The sequence below is a fragment of the Sphaeramia orbicularis genome, chromosome 5 (genome assembly GCF_902148855.1).
Source record: "Sphaeramia orbicularis chromosome 5, fSphaOr1.1, whole genome shotgun sequence".
Lineage (NCBI taxonomy): Eukaryota > Metazoa > Chordata > Actinopteri > Kurtiformes > Apogonidae > Sphaeramia > Sphaeramia orbicularis.
In genome coordinates, this window is record NC_043961.1 from 53,846,546 (window position 1) to 53,858,991 (window position 12,446).

The 12,446-nt window shown below is 35.8% G+C and overlaps 1 protein-coding gene across 2 annotated transcripts in view; it reads left to right on the forward strand.

Moving 5' to 3' along the window:
- Window positions 1-12,446, forward strand: part of rap1gapb (RAP1 GTPase activating protein b) — a 439,024-nt gene that overhangs the window by 123,740 nt on the left and 302,838 nt on the right. The window contains exon 1 of one of the 2 annotated variants that reach the window (XM_030134457.1): window positions 8,973-9,001. The exons of the other annotated variant lie outside the window; for it this stretch is intronic. The gene's annotated coding sequence lies outside the window, so the exon portion shown is untranslated. Of the gene's footprint in view, window positions 1-8,972; window positions 9,002-12,446 lie in introns of those variants that run through there. 2 annotated transcript variants of the gene reach the window in all.

Here is a 12,446-nt window from a genome sequence, read left to right on the forward strand (position 1 = left end):
TTGAACATGGCCCCTGAACTAAAATGAGTTTGACACTCCTGTTCTACAGCATTGATTCACCAGTAAAACCCATGGAGTTGGATCAATGATAGTGGATGGACACACTTGGTTTATGTTGTTAATGATATATTTGCTTAATAATCTTTAACTTAACTCTAAGTTTTCATAGTGGATGGAGACACTTGTTTTTTGCATTTAGTTACTGATATTTTTGCTGAAAAAAAATGACAATAACCCTCAACTTTAACCCTTTCATGCATAGGCCACTCCAGTGGACAGTTATTCTCCAGCTGTTCTCTTTTATATTCACGAGTTATGATGTTTTAGTTCCATATCAGCCAACACAGTGGACACTTACGCACCATCCCATACACTGACATTCAGACCATTACTGTAACTTTACTGTTCTTGATAAAACTGATCTGCACTAACATGTTTAAGTGTAAGTCAGTTGTTATTTGTTAGACAAGAAGTTGTTTTTTTTTGCATATTGTCTCCATGAAGTGAGTAATTAGTAGCATTAGAATATGTTAAAATGTGAGAAGACATCAGATTAGCAGCATTAAAAATGTTTTTATTTCATTGTTTTCATATCACTTTCTGATATTGGGTTTTAAACACATGCTTCTTTACTTCAAAAATTAAATGCATGGATATTTTTGTAACTCCATAGGAAAAAAGAACTCAATCACATTGTTTTTTTCATGCCTAAGGAGGAATAAAAACACTGAAGGAAAAAATCTTGACTAAGGTTCTCACAATTCATGCATGAAAGGGTTAATCTGAGCTTTTATGACCATCTGCTATTAAATATAGGCAAATACTTGATTGACACTGAAAAAGTGTAAAATATAGAGGGTAATATTGTAAGAAATGGTGATAAATCACTTAAGACAGGAGAAAAAATCCACTTGGGAATGGACACAAAAGTAGCACTGGGTCTATGGGTTAAACCTCCATCATTGATTCGCCAACAATTTTTTTCCCGTAGCTTTCCGTGGGTAACTGTGTTAGAGATCTACTTACCCAAAATTCATTTTAGTTGCATCTATAGATGTTTTTTTTTTTCTTTTTTTATTACTGGTGACCAAATAACAATGAATGCAAAAGTTAAAGTTCATGTTAAAACATATTTCAGTCACGGATGAGTAATGATTTTTGAATAAAATTGAAAAGTGTTTAAAAAGTTATGCAAATAATTAATCTAACTGTCTCTGTCACTTAAATAGGAAACACTTTATAATAAGTACACACTATGAAGCATTAGTTAAGCATTAACAAATATTGAATTCATCATTTATAAAGCATATTTCTGACATGAATACTCATTAATATATGGTTTAAAAGCACAGTTATAAATGTTTTACTCATCATTCATAATCATAACACTGGGTTACAAAAAAATGTTTTTTGCAAGTTGTCTAGGTTTTTTCAACTGAATTAGGACCATTTTGCACCGCTAAATCCAAAAATGACATCTGTTTTTCTCAATCAGGTCAGGTTTTTTTGCTAATTTGATTTTGAAAAAGTTGATCTTCTCACAAAATTGCTTAAATTTTTGTGACTTTATCAGTTGATTTTTTTATATAGTTCTCACCCAAAATAGGTTTTAAGAGAAAAAAAAATCATTTTCTAACAGGATTCCTGTTAGGTACAATGGTGTATTCACCGCAGATGTAGCAGAATACGTCAGGCTTATTTTTGCAAGATCTTCTAGTCGAAGCCATTTCATTCACCTGTAATATTAAAAAAAAACGTTAATCATAAATTGGCAAAAGTAAAATCTTCAGAACTCGTTTATTGCAAGAAATATGAAAGAATTTTGTATCATATGATGTGAAAATGCCCATAAATGTAAGCAAAAATGTTAAAAAGCCAATATGTAGCATAGTTCAGAAAGTTGACCTGATTGAGCAAAATTAATGTGATTTTTGGATTCAGCACACCAAAATTATCCTAATTCAGCTCAAAAAACTTAAACAATAAATTTGTTGTTGACCAGTGTAATCATTCATCATTCAATCATGCGGTTTGTTTGATAATCCCATGTGTTTTGTCTTTCCTTTGTTCGAATAACTGAGACTTTTGTGAGTCTTTAAGGCATTGTCAACCTTTAAATCTCATTTGTAAATGCTTTATATGGCACAGATAGCGCACACTTTAGATGAGCTCACACCATAGACTTAATTAATGAGTCGTAAATGCTTTATAACTACTTGGAAAAAAAATAATTCTTGTATTAATAACTGTTTATAGTACATCTATTGGAAAATAAATGTGTGACTTAGTATAAAATACACACTAACATATTCACTAACCATTAATACATGTCTGAATACTAAATGTTTAAATGCTGAATCCATAATTTATAACGTATGAAAATACAATCATTAAACACACTGTAGATGAGCTTATTAATGATGAGTAAAACCATTATAACTGTGCTTATAAACCATATATTAATGAGTAGTCATGTCAGAAATATTCTTTATAAATGATGAATTCAGAATTTGTTAATGCTTAACTAATGCTTCATAGTGTGCACTTATTGTAAAGTGTTACCCTTAAATATACTTTGACTGTTTTAACGACAAAATCTGTTTTCCGTGTTGTAGAAAAACGACACAGAATTACTGCTGTTCAGTTCACTCCTGCTGCATGTGTGGTACAGTACATACTACAGTTTTGTGTGTTTTTACTTGAACCCTTTCATGTTTTCTGGTCACTACAGCGGACAGCTTTTCTACAGCTGTTCTCTTGTATATTCATGGATTTTGTTGTTTTGTTTTTTGGTTTTTTTGCACATATCTTTATTAAAGTTTTAACACATTACATATCTTTTCTGACATGAATTGGTAACGTTGTGTAGATCTCCCCTGAGCGTAATAGTTATAGTTTTCACACAATTTCTCAGTAAATACATGTGTCTTTGTGTCAAAAATTAAACATGTGGTGTCCAGCTGTTGTGGACATTTTTGCAACTTCATGAAAAAATAGGTTCATAAGAATTTTTTTAAATAAATTTTTTTTAACCCTTTCATGTATAGTGGTCACTACAGTGGACAGCTATTCTACAGTTGTTCTCTTGTATATTCATGGGTTTTATTGTTTTAGTTCCAGATCAGCCAGCACAGCGAACACTTATGCATCGTCCCATACAGTGCATTTCATACCGTTACTGTAAGTATGCTGTTCTTGATAAACCTGATCTGCAGTGACATGTTTTAGTGTAAATCAACAAACAAAACCGTTTTTTTTTTTGCATATTATCTCCATGAAATCAATAATAACTTGTATTAGAGTATGTTAAAATGTGGGAAAACATCTGATTAGCAGCATTAAAAATGTTTTTATCGTATACTTTTCCATATCACTTTCTGATATTAGGTTTTAAATACATGTTTCTTTGCTTGAAAAATTAAATGCATGGGGTCCGGCTGAGTGGACAGTTTTATAACTCCTTAAAAAAAACAAAAAAAAACAATCCTAAATGGCATGTTTTTTTCATGCCTAAAGAGCAATAAAAACACACAAATATTGTGACCAAGGTTCTCATAATTGCATGAAAGGGTTAATGTATTTTTTAACATTTTTATGTATTTTATTTATTTTTCATAAGAACATTTTCAGTCACATTGTTTTTTTCATGCCTAAAGAAGAATGAAAACACTCAGGAAAAAAAAAAAATCTCGATTAAGGTTCTCATAATTCGTGCATGAAAGGGTTAATTGCTAATTCCAGCATAAAAAAATAAGAGCTCTGTCGCTGTTGTTTTTTTTTTTTGTTTGTTTGTTTGTTTGTTTTTATTAAAAGAGGGCAACCGATATTGTATTGGAAATCATAGACACACAGCTGTTGAAGGGTTTAGTTTATAATAATTTACATTAGTTGGAATAAAGGATTTATTGATCAGATTTCAAAAGTCAAAGTCAGCTTTACTGTCAGTTTTTTTGTCATATGTGCACTGTTACATTCAGAAAATGAAATTACTAGACTCTAAGGCCCCACGGTGCAAAATTAATATAGTAGAAAAAAATGGAATAAAATATAAACAGTAAACGATAAAACTATAAACATAGAATATTACAATAAACAATAAACAGCAGGGGTTGAGGAGAAAATAAATAGACAATAAAGATCCAGCAGCGAAGTTAATAAACAGATGAGGTACTGAGGTATTCGACAGACAGAAATCATGTGGAATATAACTAATAAAACTATTATTTGCCCTGATTTGTTTGCATTCATAAAAACCAAACGGCAATCTTTTCAGAAAAAAAAATTTGGTTGCTTGGTTTGAATTTGCGGTTTGCTTTTACTCTGCATGAAGAACTCCTCGATCATTAGCTGCGCAAAAAAACACTGCGTTCAATTCGCTTCTACCGCCTCCTCGATTGAGCAGGTGAGTTTGTGATTTACTCGCCTGACATGGCATTTTATTCACTGCAGGCGGTCAAGCCTTAGGAGAAATTGGCAAAAACCCCGACGGATGCTGATGAGGTCCCTTGAAGTGTGAGAACTTTTAATCATGTGACAACCGCCGGAAGAAAAAGTAGCTTTAAATAGGCAGTGCAGGTCACTTGGAGGTTGTTGATGGTGGACAGGCCTTTAGGTCTGAATGAATGATCATTTTGATGAGGCTGTATGATTAGAAACCCTCTCAGTGGCTCATCTTGGTCCTTATGTAGCCTTCTCGTGTGGATAAATCAAAGTCAGCCCCTAACTCGGTCTCTTTTGCTCGTCTCTGCAAAGTCATTAATCCAAGGATGTGGCCCACGGGGTTCTCTCCTCCTGCTTCACTCAATACTTGTTACATGAAAAATAAGCTTGTTTTTTTTTTTTTTTTTTCCCTCCCTCGCCTCTCTTCCACTCTCCACATCTCTTTTATTTGTTTTAATGGGCTACAGCTCCTGGTTTTCACCCAAGAGGATGAGTTACGTGTCCTGCTGGGGGTTTTCAGCAGGATTTGGAGTGTGTAGCGGGCTGTAAATTGCTACGCTGCGCCTTTGCTCCAAATTGCTCTAAGGGTGTATTCACGAAATCTCCCACTCTGTTGGTGTGATTTTTCTTTTCTTTGGTCTTCATATCCCTCCGTAGTCTGCTTCTTCCACAATGCCACTCATGATGGGGAACACGACAGGAATAAACAAGAAAAGCACTCGTAGAGCGCAGACCTCCACCAAGAGAGATCTGCCCCCCTCCCCCCCCCCCTTCATTTTGTTGATTATTTTGTTCATTTTGTTTTTATATTTTCTTCTTTTTTTCATTTTGTTCATTATTTTCTTCATTTTTCTTCATTTTGTTTTCATATTTTCCTCATTTTTCTTCATTTTGTTCATTGTTTTCTTCATTTTTCTTCATTTTGTTTTTATATTTTCTTCATTTTTCTTCATTTTGTTCATTGTTTTCTTCATTTTTCTTCATTTTGTATTGTATTCATTTTTGTTCATTTTGTTCAATATTTTTTTCATTTTTGGCCATTTTGTTTTAATATTTTCTTCATTTTTCTTCATTTTCTTCATTATTTTCTTAATGTTTCTCCATTGTGTTTTTATATTCATTTTTCTTAATTTTGTTCAATATTTATATTTTCTTCATTTTTGTGCATTTTGTTCATTATTTTCTTCATTTGTGTTCATTTAATTTTTATATTTTCTTCATTTTTGTGCATTTTGTTCATTATTTTCTTCATTTTTGTTCATTTTATTTTTGTATTTTTGTCATATTTTTGGATTTTGTTCATTATTTTCTTCATTTGTGTTCATTTAATTTTTATATTTTCTTCATTTTTGTGCATTTTGTTCATTATTTCCTTCATTTGTGTTCATTTAATTTCTGTATTTTCTTCATTTTAGTGCATTTTGTCCATTATTTCCTTCATTTGTGTTCATTTAATTTCTGTATTTTCTTCATTTTTGTGCATTTTGTTCATTATTTTCTTCATTTGTGTTCATTTAATTTTTATATTTTCTTCATTTTTGTGCATTTTGTTCATTATTTTCTTCATTTTTGTTCATTTTATTTTTGTATTTTTGTCATATTTTTGGATTTTGTTCATTATTTTCTTCATTTGTGTTCATTTAATTTTTATATTTTCTTCATTTTTGTGCATTTTGTTCATTATTTCCTTCATTTGTGTTCATTTAATTTCTGTATTTTCTTCATTTTAGTGCATTTTGTTCATTATTTCCTTCATTTGTGTTCATTTAATTTCTGTATTTTCTTCATTTTTGTGTATTTTGTTCATTATTTCCTTCATTTGTAAGTATTTGTAAGTATTTTCCAAGTATTTGTACGTTTTTGGGGCGACATGGTGGTGCAGTGGTTAGCACTCGTGCCTCACAGCAAGAAGGTCCTGGGTTCGATTCCAACACCAGTCGACGGGGGGTGGGACCTTTCTGTGTGGAGTTTGCATGTTCTCCCCGTGTCTGCGTGGGTTCTCTCCGGGTACTCCGGCTTCCTCCCACCATCCAAAGACATGCATTAATAGGTTAATTGGTTAATCTAAATTGCCCATAGATGTGAATGTGAGAGTGATTGTTTGTCTCTATATGTTCAGCCCTGCGATGAACTGGCGACTTGTCCAGGGTGTACCCCGCCTTCGCCCCTATGTAGCTGGGATAGGCTCCAAGTGACCCCCGTGACCCTAGTGAGGATAAAGCGGGTTCAGAAAATGAATGAACATTTTTATGTTTTCTTCATTTTTGTGCATTTTGTTCATTTTCTTTGTGTTCATTTAATTTTCAATATTTTCTTCATGTTTGTGCATTTTGTTCATTATTTTCATTTGTGTTCATTTGATTTTTATATTTTCATCATTTTTGTACATTTTGTTCATTATTTACTTAAATTGTGTTCATTAAATTTTTATATTTTCTTCATTTTTGTGCATTTTGTTCATTATTTTCTTTATTTGTGTTCATTTAATTTTTGTATTTTCTTCATTTTTGTGCATTTTGTTCATTATTTTCTTCATTTGTGTTTAATTTTTATGTTTTCTTCATTTTTGTGCATTTGGCTCATTATTTTCTTCATTTGTGTTTAATTTTTATATTTTCTTCATTTTTGTGCATTTGGCTCATTATTTTCTTCATTTGTGTTCATTTAATTTCTGTATTTTCTTCATTTTTTGTGCATTTTGTTCATTATTTTCTTTGTGTTCATTTATTTTTTGTGCTTTCTTCATTTTTGTGCGTTTTGTTCATTATTTACTTTGTGTGTTCATTTAATGTTTGTATTTTCATTTTTGTGCATTTTGTTCATTTTTTCCTTCATTTGTGTTCATTTTATTTTTGTATTTTCGTCATTTTGTTCATTATTTTCTTCATTTGTGTTCATTTAATTTTTATATTTTCTTCATTTTTGTGCATTTTGTTCATTATTTTCATTTGTGTTCATTTAATTTTTGTATTTTCTTCCTTTTTGTGCATTTTGTTCATTATTTTCTTTATTTGTGTTCCTTTAATTTCTGTATTTTCTTCATTTTTGTGCATTTAGTTCATTTTTTCCTTCGTTTGTGTTCATTCTGATGATTTGAGTCCACTCCTCCTTCTGATTGGACCAACCCACCCCCGATCACCACCAAAATTTAATCATTTCTTCCTTGTGCCAGTATCAACATTTCCTGAAAATTTCAAAAAAAATCCGTCCATAACTTTTTGAGTTATCTTGCTAACAGACAAACAAACAAACACGCATGCACACAAAGCAAAGCGATCACAATACCTCCTGGCGGAGGTAATAAACACAAGCTGGGCCTTGTCATACCAGATCATGCTTTTCGTACCCACACCAGTGTCGCCAGTCATCTGTCTTCGTGTATTTTAGTGACCGACATATCTTCTTTCCTTTTCTGTCTCTACTATCGGGTTCCCTCATCCTCTGTTATCATGGCCTGGAGAAGAGTTGTGAAATTCATGACATTCAGATGTGGAGGGGCAGGGTGACTGAGGACAAGAATAGTCTCCCGAGTCTTTGATGAGCGAGTTATACAATGTCAGCACCGCAGATAATCTCGCTCTCGCAATTTGTGGCAGAGAGAGAATCTCATTTGTTGCATTTGGTTACGGACCAGTAGCTACCACTGCCGTGCATGTTTCTGCTCCATAGCATTAGAACTGTGGTGACCAGTAACATGTGCACAACCTGAAATAGAATAATAGATGGCATCAAAATAAAAGGCGATACAACCTTAAGTCTTTGTTCGTAAAACAAGCTTCTCCTCCACTCTTTTTTCTCATTGTTGTGAAACTCATCTTAGGTGTTAGACCAGGTCGATTTAAAGTCTTTCTGCTTGAAATCCAAAAATATCTGTTGTCAAACATATCTCTGAAACAGCCACCGGGATGCTTACAACCTCAAGAGGATGAAAAAGTAGTTCCTCTGGCTAACAGTAAGGGGTAGTGTTGCTCCAAGACAACTTCATTAGTCTTTTTCCTTCTTTTCCCTTTGACAGTTTCATTCCTGTGTCACTCTTACATAAAGCCTCGACTGTAGTGTTTCTTATGCAGCTTCACAGCATGCACAGAATAAATTGTACTTTTTGTATGAAAAATGTAGAGTCTTCTTTAATACTAGCTTCGAAATACAATTGATCAAAGTCATTTCCTTAAAATTTGACTTGCTTTCTGGTTGTTTTGTGATGCTTGCCTCAAACGTAGCATGTGGATCTGTAAAGATACCAAATAATAAATGGTTCTGTTGGAGGGGGAGAAGAAGTGCACTCTACAGTTCAGAAAGTTAACAAAAAAGGAAATGAAAACATGATTGTGGGCATTTCAGGCCACTGTGGCAGAGCCTGTTGTCCTTGCAATCTTGTCAGTGTAGCTGTGTGCACAGCTGGTAAATATTTAATATGTCTGTGTCCTGCTTTGCTGTTCCCACAGGGGAGGAACTGTAACGATGTAGTAAGTCTTTAGTCCTCAACAACCGTATCAGAAGAGCAGTGGCTGCACTTGAAGGTTTACTGACTCATCCCACCTGAAGGGAGCAGGTGTCACAGGTGAAAACAGCAGGGACCCTTACCACGAAGTTAGTGAAGGAACTCCTGACTCCAACGAGGACTTTTTGGTGTCACAAAGGGGGTGTAAGACCAGTGTTGTATAAAGTACTGGAAAGTCACGCTTGAGTAGAAGTACAGGTCCCCTACCAAAAAACTACTTTGGTACAAGTTCAAGTCACCAAAAGGTTACTCAAGGTTACTCTAGTTAAAGTCTAAGTATCTAGTATTAACTATACTCAATTACCTCCGCCAAGCAGGTTATGTTTTTGTCTGTCTGTCTGTGTGCAAGATAACTCAAAAAGTTATGGATGGATTTGGATGAAAATTTCAGGAAATGTTGATACTGGCACAATGAACAAATGATTAAATTTTGGTGGTGATTGGGGGGAAGGGCACTGATCTGCCTTGGTGGAGGTCTACGCTCTCCGTGTGCTTTTCTACTTATATCAAGTAATCTTCACTTAAATGTACTCAAGTAATGAAAGCAAAAGTACAAGTAAATATTAACAACAACTAAAGGCAGTCAGAATTTGACAGGTTGAGTGCACTTGTTCATTACGCAAGTAGGCCCAATGACAAATCAGTTTCCTGACTTTGTTGCAGTCACCGGTAATCTCAGCGGCAAAAACTCCAAATTTTTTCCAATTTTTTCCAAGTATTTGTACGTTTTTGGGGCGACATGGTGGTGCAGTGGTTAGCACTCGTACCTCACAGCAAGAAGGTCCTGGATTCGATTCCAACACCAGTTGATGGGGGGTGGGACCTTTCTGCGTGGAGTTTGCATGTTCTCCCCGTGTCTGCATGGGTTCTCTCCGGGTACTCTGGTTTCCTCCCACCATCCAAAGACATGCACTAATAGGTTAATTGGTTAATCTAAATTGCCCATAGGTGTGAATGTGAGAGTGATTGTTTGTCTCTATATGTTCAGCCCTGAGATGAACTGGCGAAATGTCCAGGGAGTACCCCGCCTTCGCCCCCATGTAGCTGGGATAGGCTCCAAGCGACCCCCATGACCCTAGTGAGGATAAAGCGGGTTCAGAAAATGAATGAATGAATTAGTTTTTGTAATGGGTAACAATACTCATTCATTCATTCATTTTCTGAACCTGCTTTATCCTCACTAGGGTCACGGGAGCCTATCCCAGCTACTTATGGGTGAAGGTGGGGTACACCCTGGACATGTCACCAGTTCATCTCAGGGCTGAACATATAGAGACAAACAATCACTCTCACATTCACTCCTATGGGAAATTTAGATTAACTGGTGGGAGGAAGCCGTAGTACCCAGAGAGAACCCATGCAGACATGGGGAGAACATGCAAACTCCAACACCAGTTGATGGGAGTGGGATGTTTCTGTGTCCTTTCTGTGTGGTGTTGGAATCGAACCCAGGACCTTCTTGCTGTGAGGCACAAGTGCTACCACTGCACCACCGTGTCACCCGAGTAATGATACTGTGCATTAAAAATGTATTGGAGTAGAAGTATGACTTAGGAAATGCAATGAAGTACAAGTGAAAGTAAACAGAATAAAAATACTCAGTAAGGTACTAATTCTCCCAAAACATACTTGAGTACAGAGAAGTATTAATACTTTGTTAGTATACAACACTGGTAAAGACTACCTTCAGTTTTCAGAGTTACCTCCTGGAGCAGCATCTTCAAAGTAACTTATCAGACAAACTTCACCTAATCTCGAGAAGGTTACATCTAAAACAGTGGTTCTCAACCGGGGGGGCGCGGACACTCTCCCAAGGGGGTGTGTGAGTATACAGGGTGGGGAAGCAAAATTTACAATATTTTGAGGCAGGGATTGAAAGACAGTGTATGACCAATTAGTTTATTGAAAGTCATGAGAATTTATTTGCCACAAGAAAATGTACATAATAGAAAATGTTTTTATTCTATGTGTCCTCCTTCTTTCTCAATAACTGCCTTCACACGCTTCCTGAAACTTGCGCAAGTGTTCCTCAAATATTCGGGTGACAACTTTTCCCATTCTTCTTTAATAGTATCTTCCAGACTTTCTCATAATAGTTTTGCTCATAGTCATTCTCTTCTTTCCATTCTAAACAGTCTTTATGGACGCTCCAACTATTTTTGAAATCTCCTTTGGTGTGACGAGTGCATTCAGCAAATCACACACTCTTTGACGTTTGCTTCCCTGATTACTCATATGGGCAAAAGTTTCTGAAAAGGTATGGATAATAGTGTTAGGTATGATTATGACATCAATATGTGTTTGGTTTCAAAACAACTGACGTAGTGCCTGCTGAGAAAAAACAACTAAATGTTCATTGTAAATTTTGCTTCCCCACCCTGTATGCCAGGGGGTTGCGAGTGAAATCACCGTCCGTGTGTGCAGGTGCGTTAGCGACTACTGTTGTACATCACATTATAAATTACTCGGCACATACTCCCCCACGCTCACGTATCGGATTGAGGTCCGTGAGCAGGGGTGGGCATATCGTCCGGCACATCGTCCATCCGTCCACTGTCCCCCCCAGTTGCAGATAGTCAATGATAAGGTGCGGGGAGCTCATTTTCACTTTATCACAGCTTTACCTACATGTCCTCCCCTACATACAGGTCTGTTGTGTTACTTGTAGGGATGGGAATCAAGAACCGGTTCTGTTTTGAGAACCGGTTCCCAGTAGCTCGATTCCTTGGAATTGTTTGCCTGCCTGCTTAACAATTCTGCTTATTGATTGTGCCTTCATTGTGCATGCATGATGAGGTCACACGTACGCTTCATTGTTTTGGTCAGAACATAGCCAACATGGCGTTGAGGCAGAAACGGTCTAAAAGAATGACACCAGGTCCACTTACTTGGAACACTGTCAAAGCTTCCATGTCTTCAAAAGGGTGGAATCCCTCCAATATCCTCAAACATTTGTCCACAGCATGTGAATCATTTACAGGAATGTCACATATTTTGATATTTAGCGGTGCTTGTGAATGTAGCGGCAGAGTGAACGCCGGGCTGGTTCCGGTTCCGGTGTGGGCAACAAACGTCGTAACTCCTCAAATAAGAGTTTCTGAGGGTAGAGAAAGGAAATGAGGTGCACAACATCGGGAGAGAAGCCGAGCCGAGTTGAACCAGTTCCACATAGTAGAAATGCGGCAATAGAGGAATTAGTAAAACGCCTTAAGTTTCACTTTCACTGCACCCCCCCCAACAGGGCCGCCGTCATCTGTTATTATTTGTACAAACTGTATATGTTATATTTTCTGTGCAGAGATGGAAATATAAAAGACAGTTAATGCAAACACACCCGTTTGTACTCTTTTATTCCCTCACCCAATGAGAATCGATAAGGAATCGGATCGATAAGCAATATCGATAATGGAATCAGAATCGTTAAATTCTTAACGATTCCCATCACTAGTTACTTGTAGAATTAGGCACCCCCCTTGTCCCACAAATTTTTTCAGGCATAGGGGGG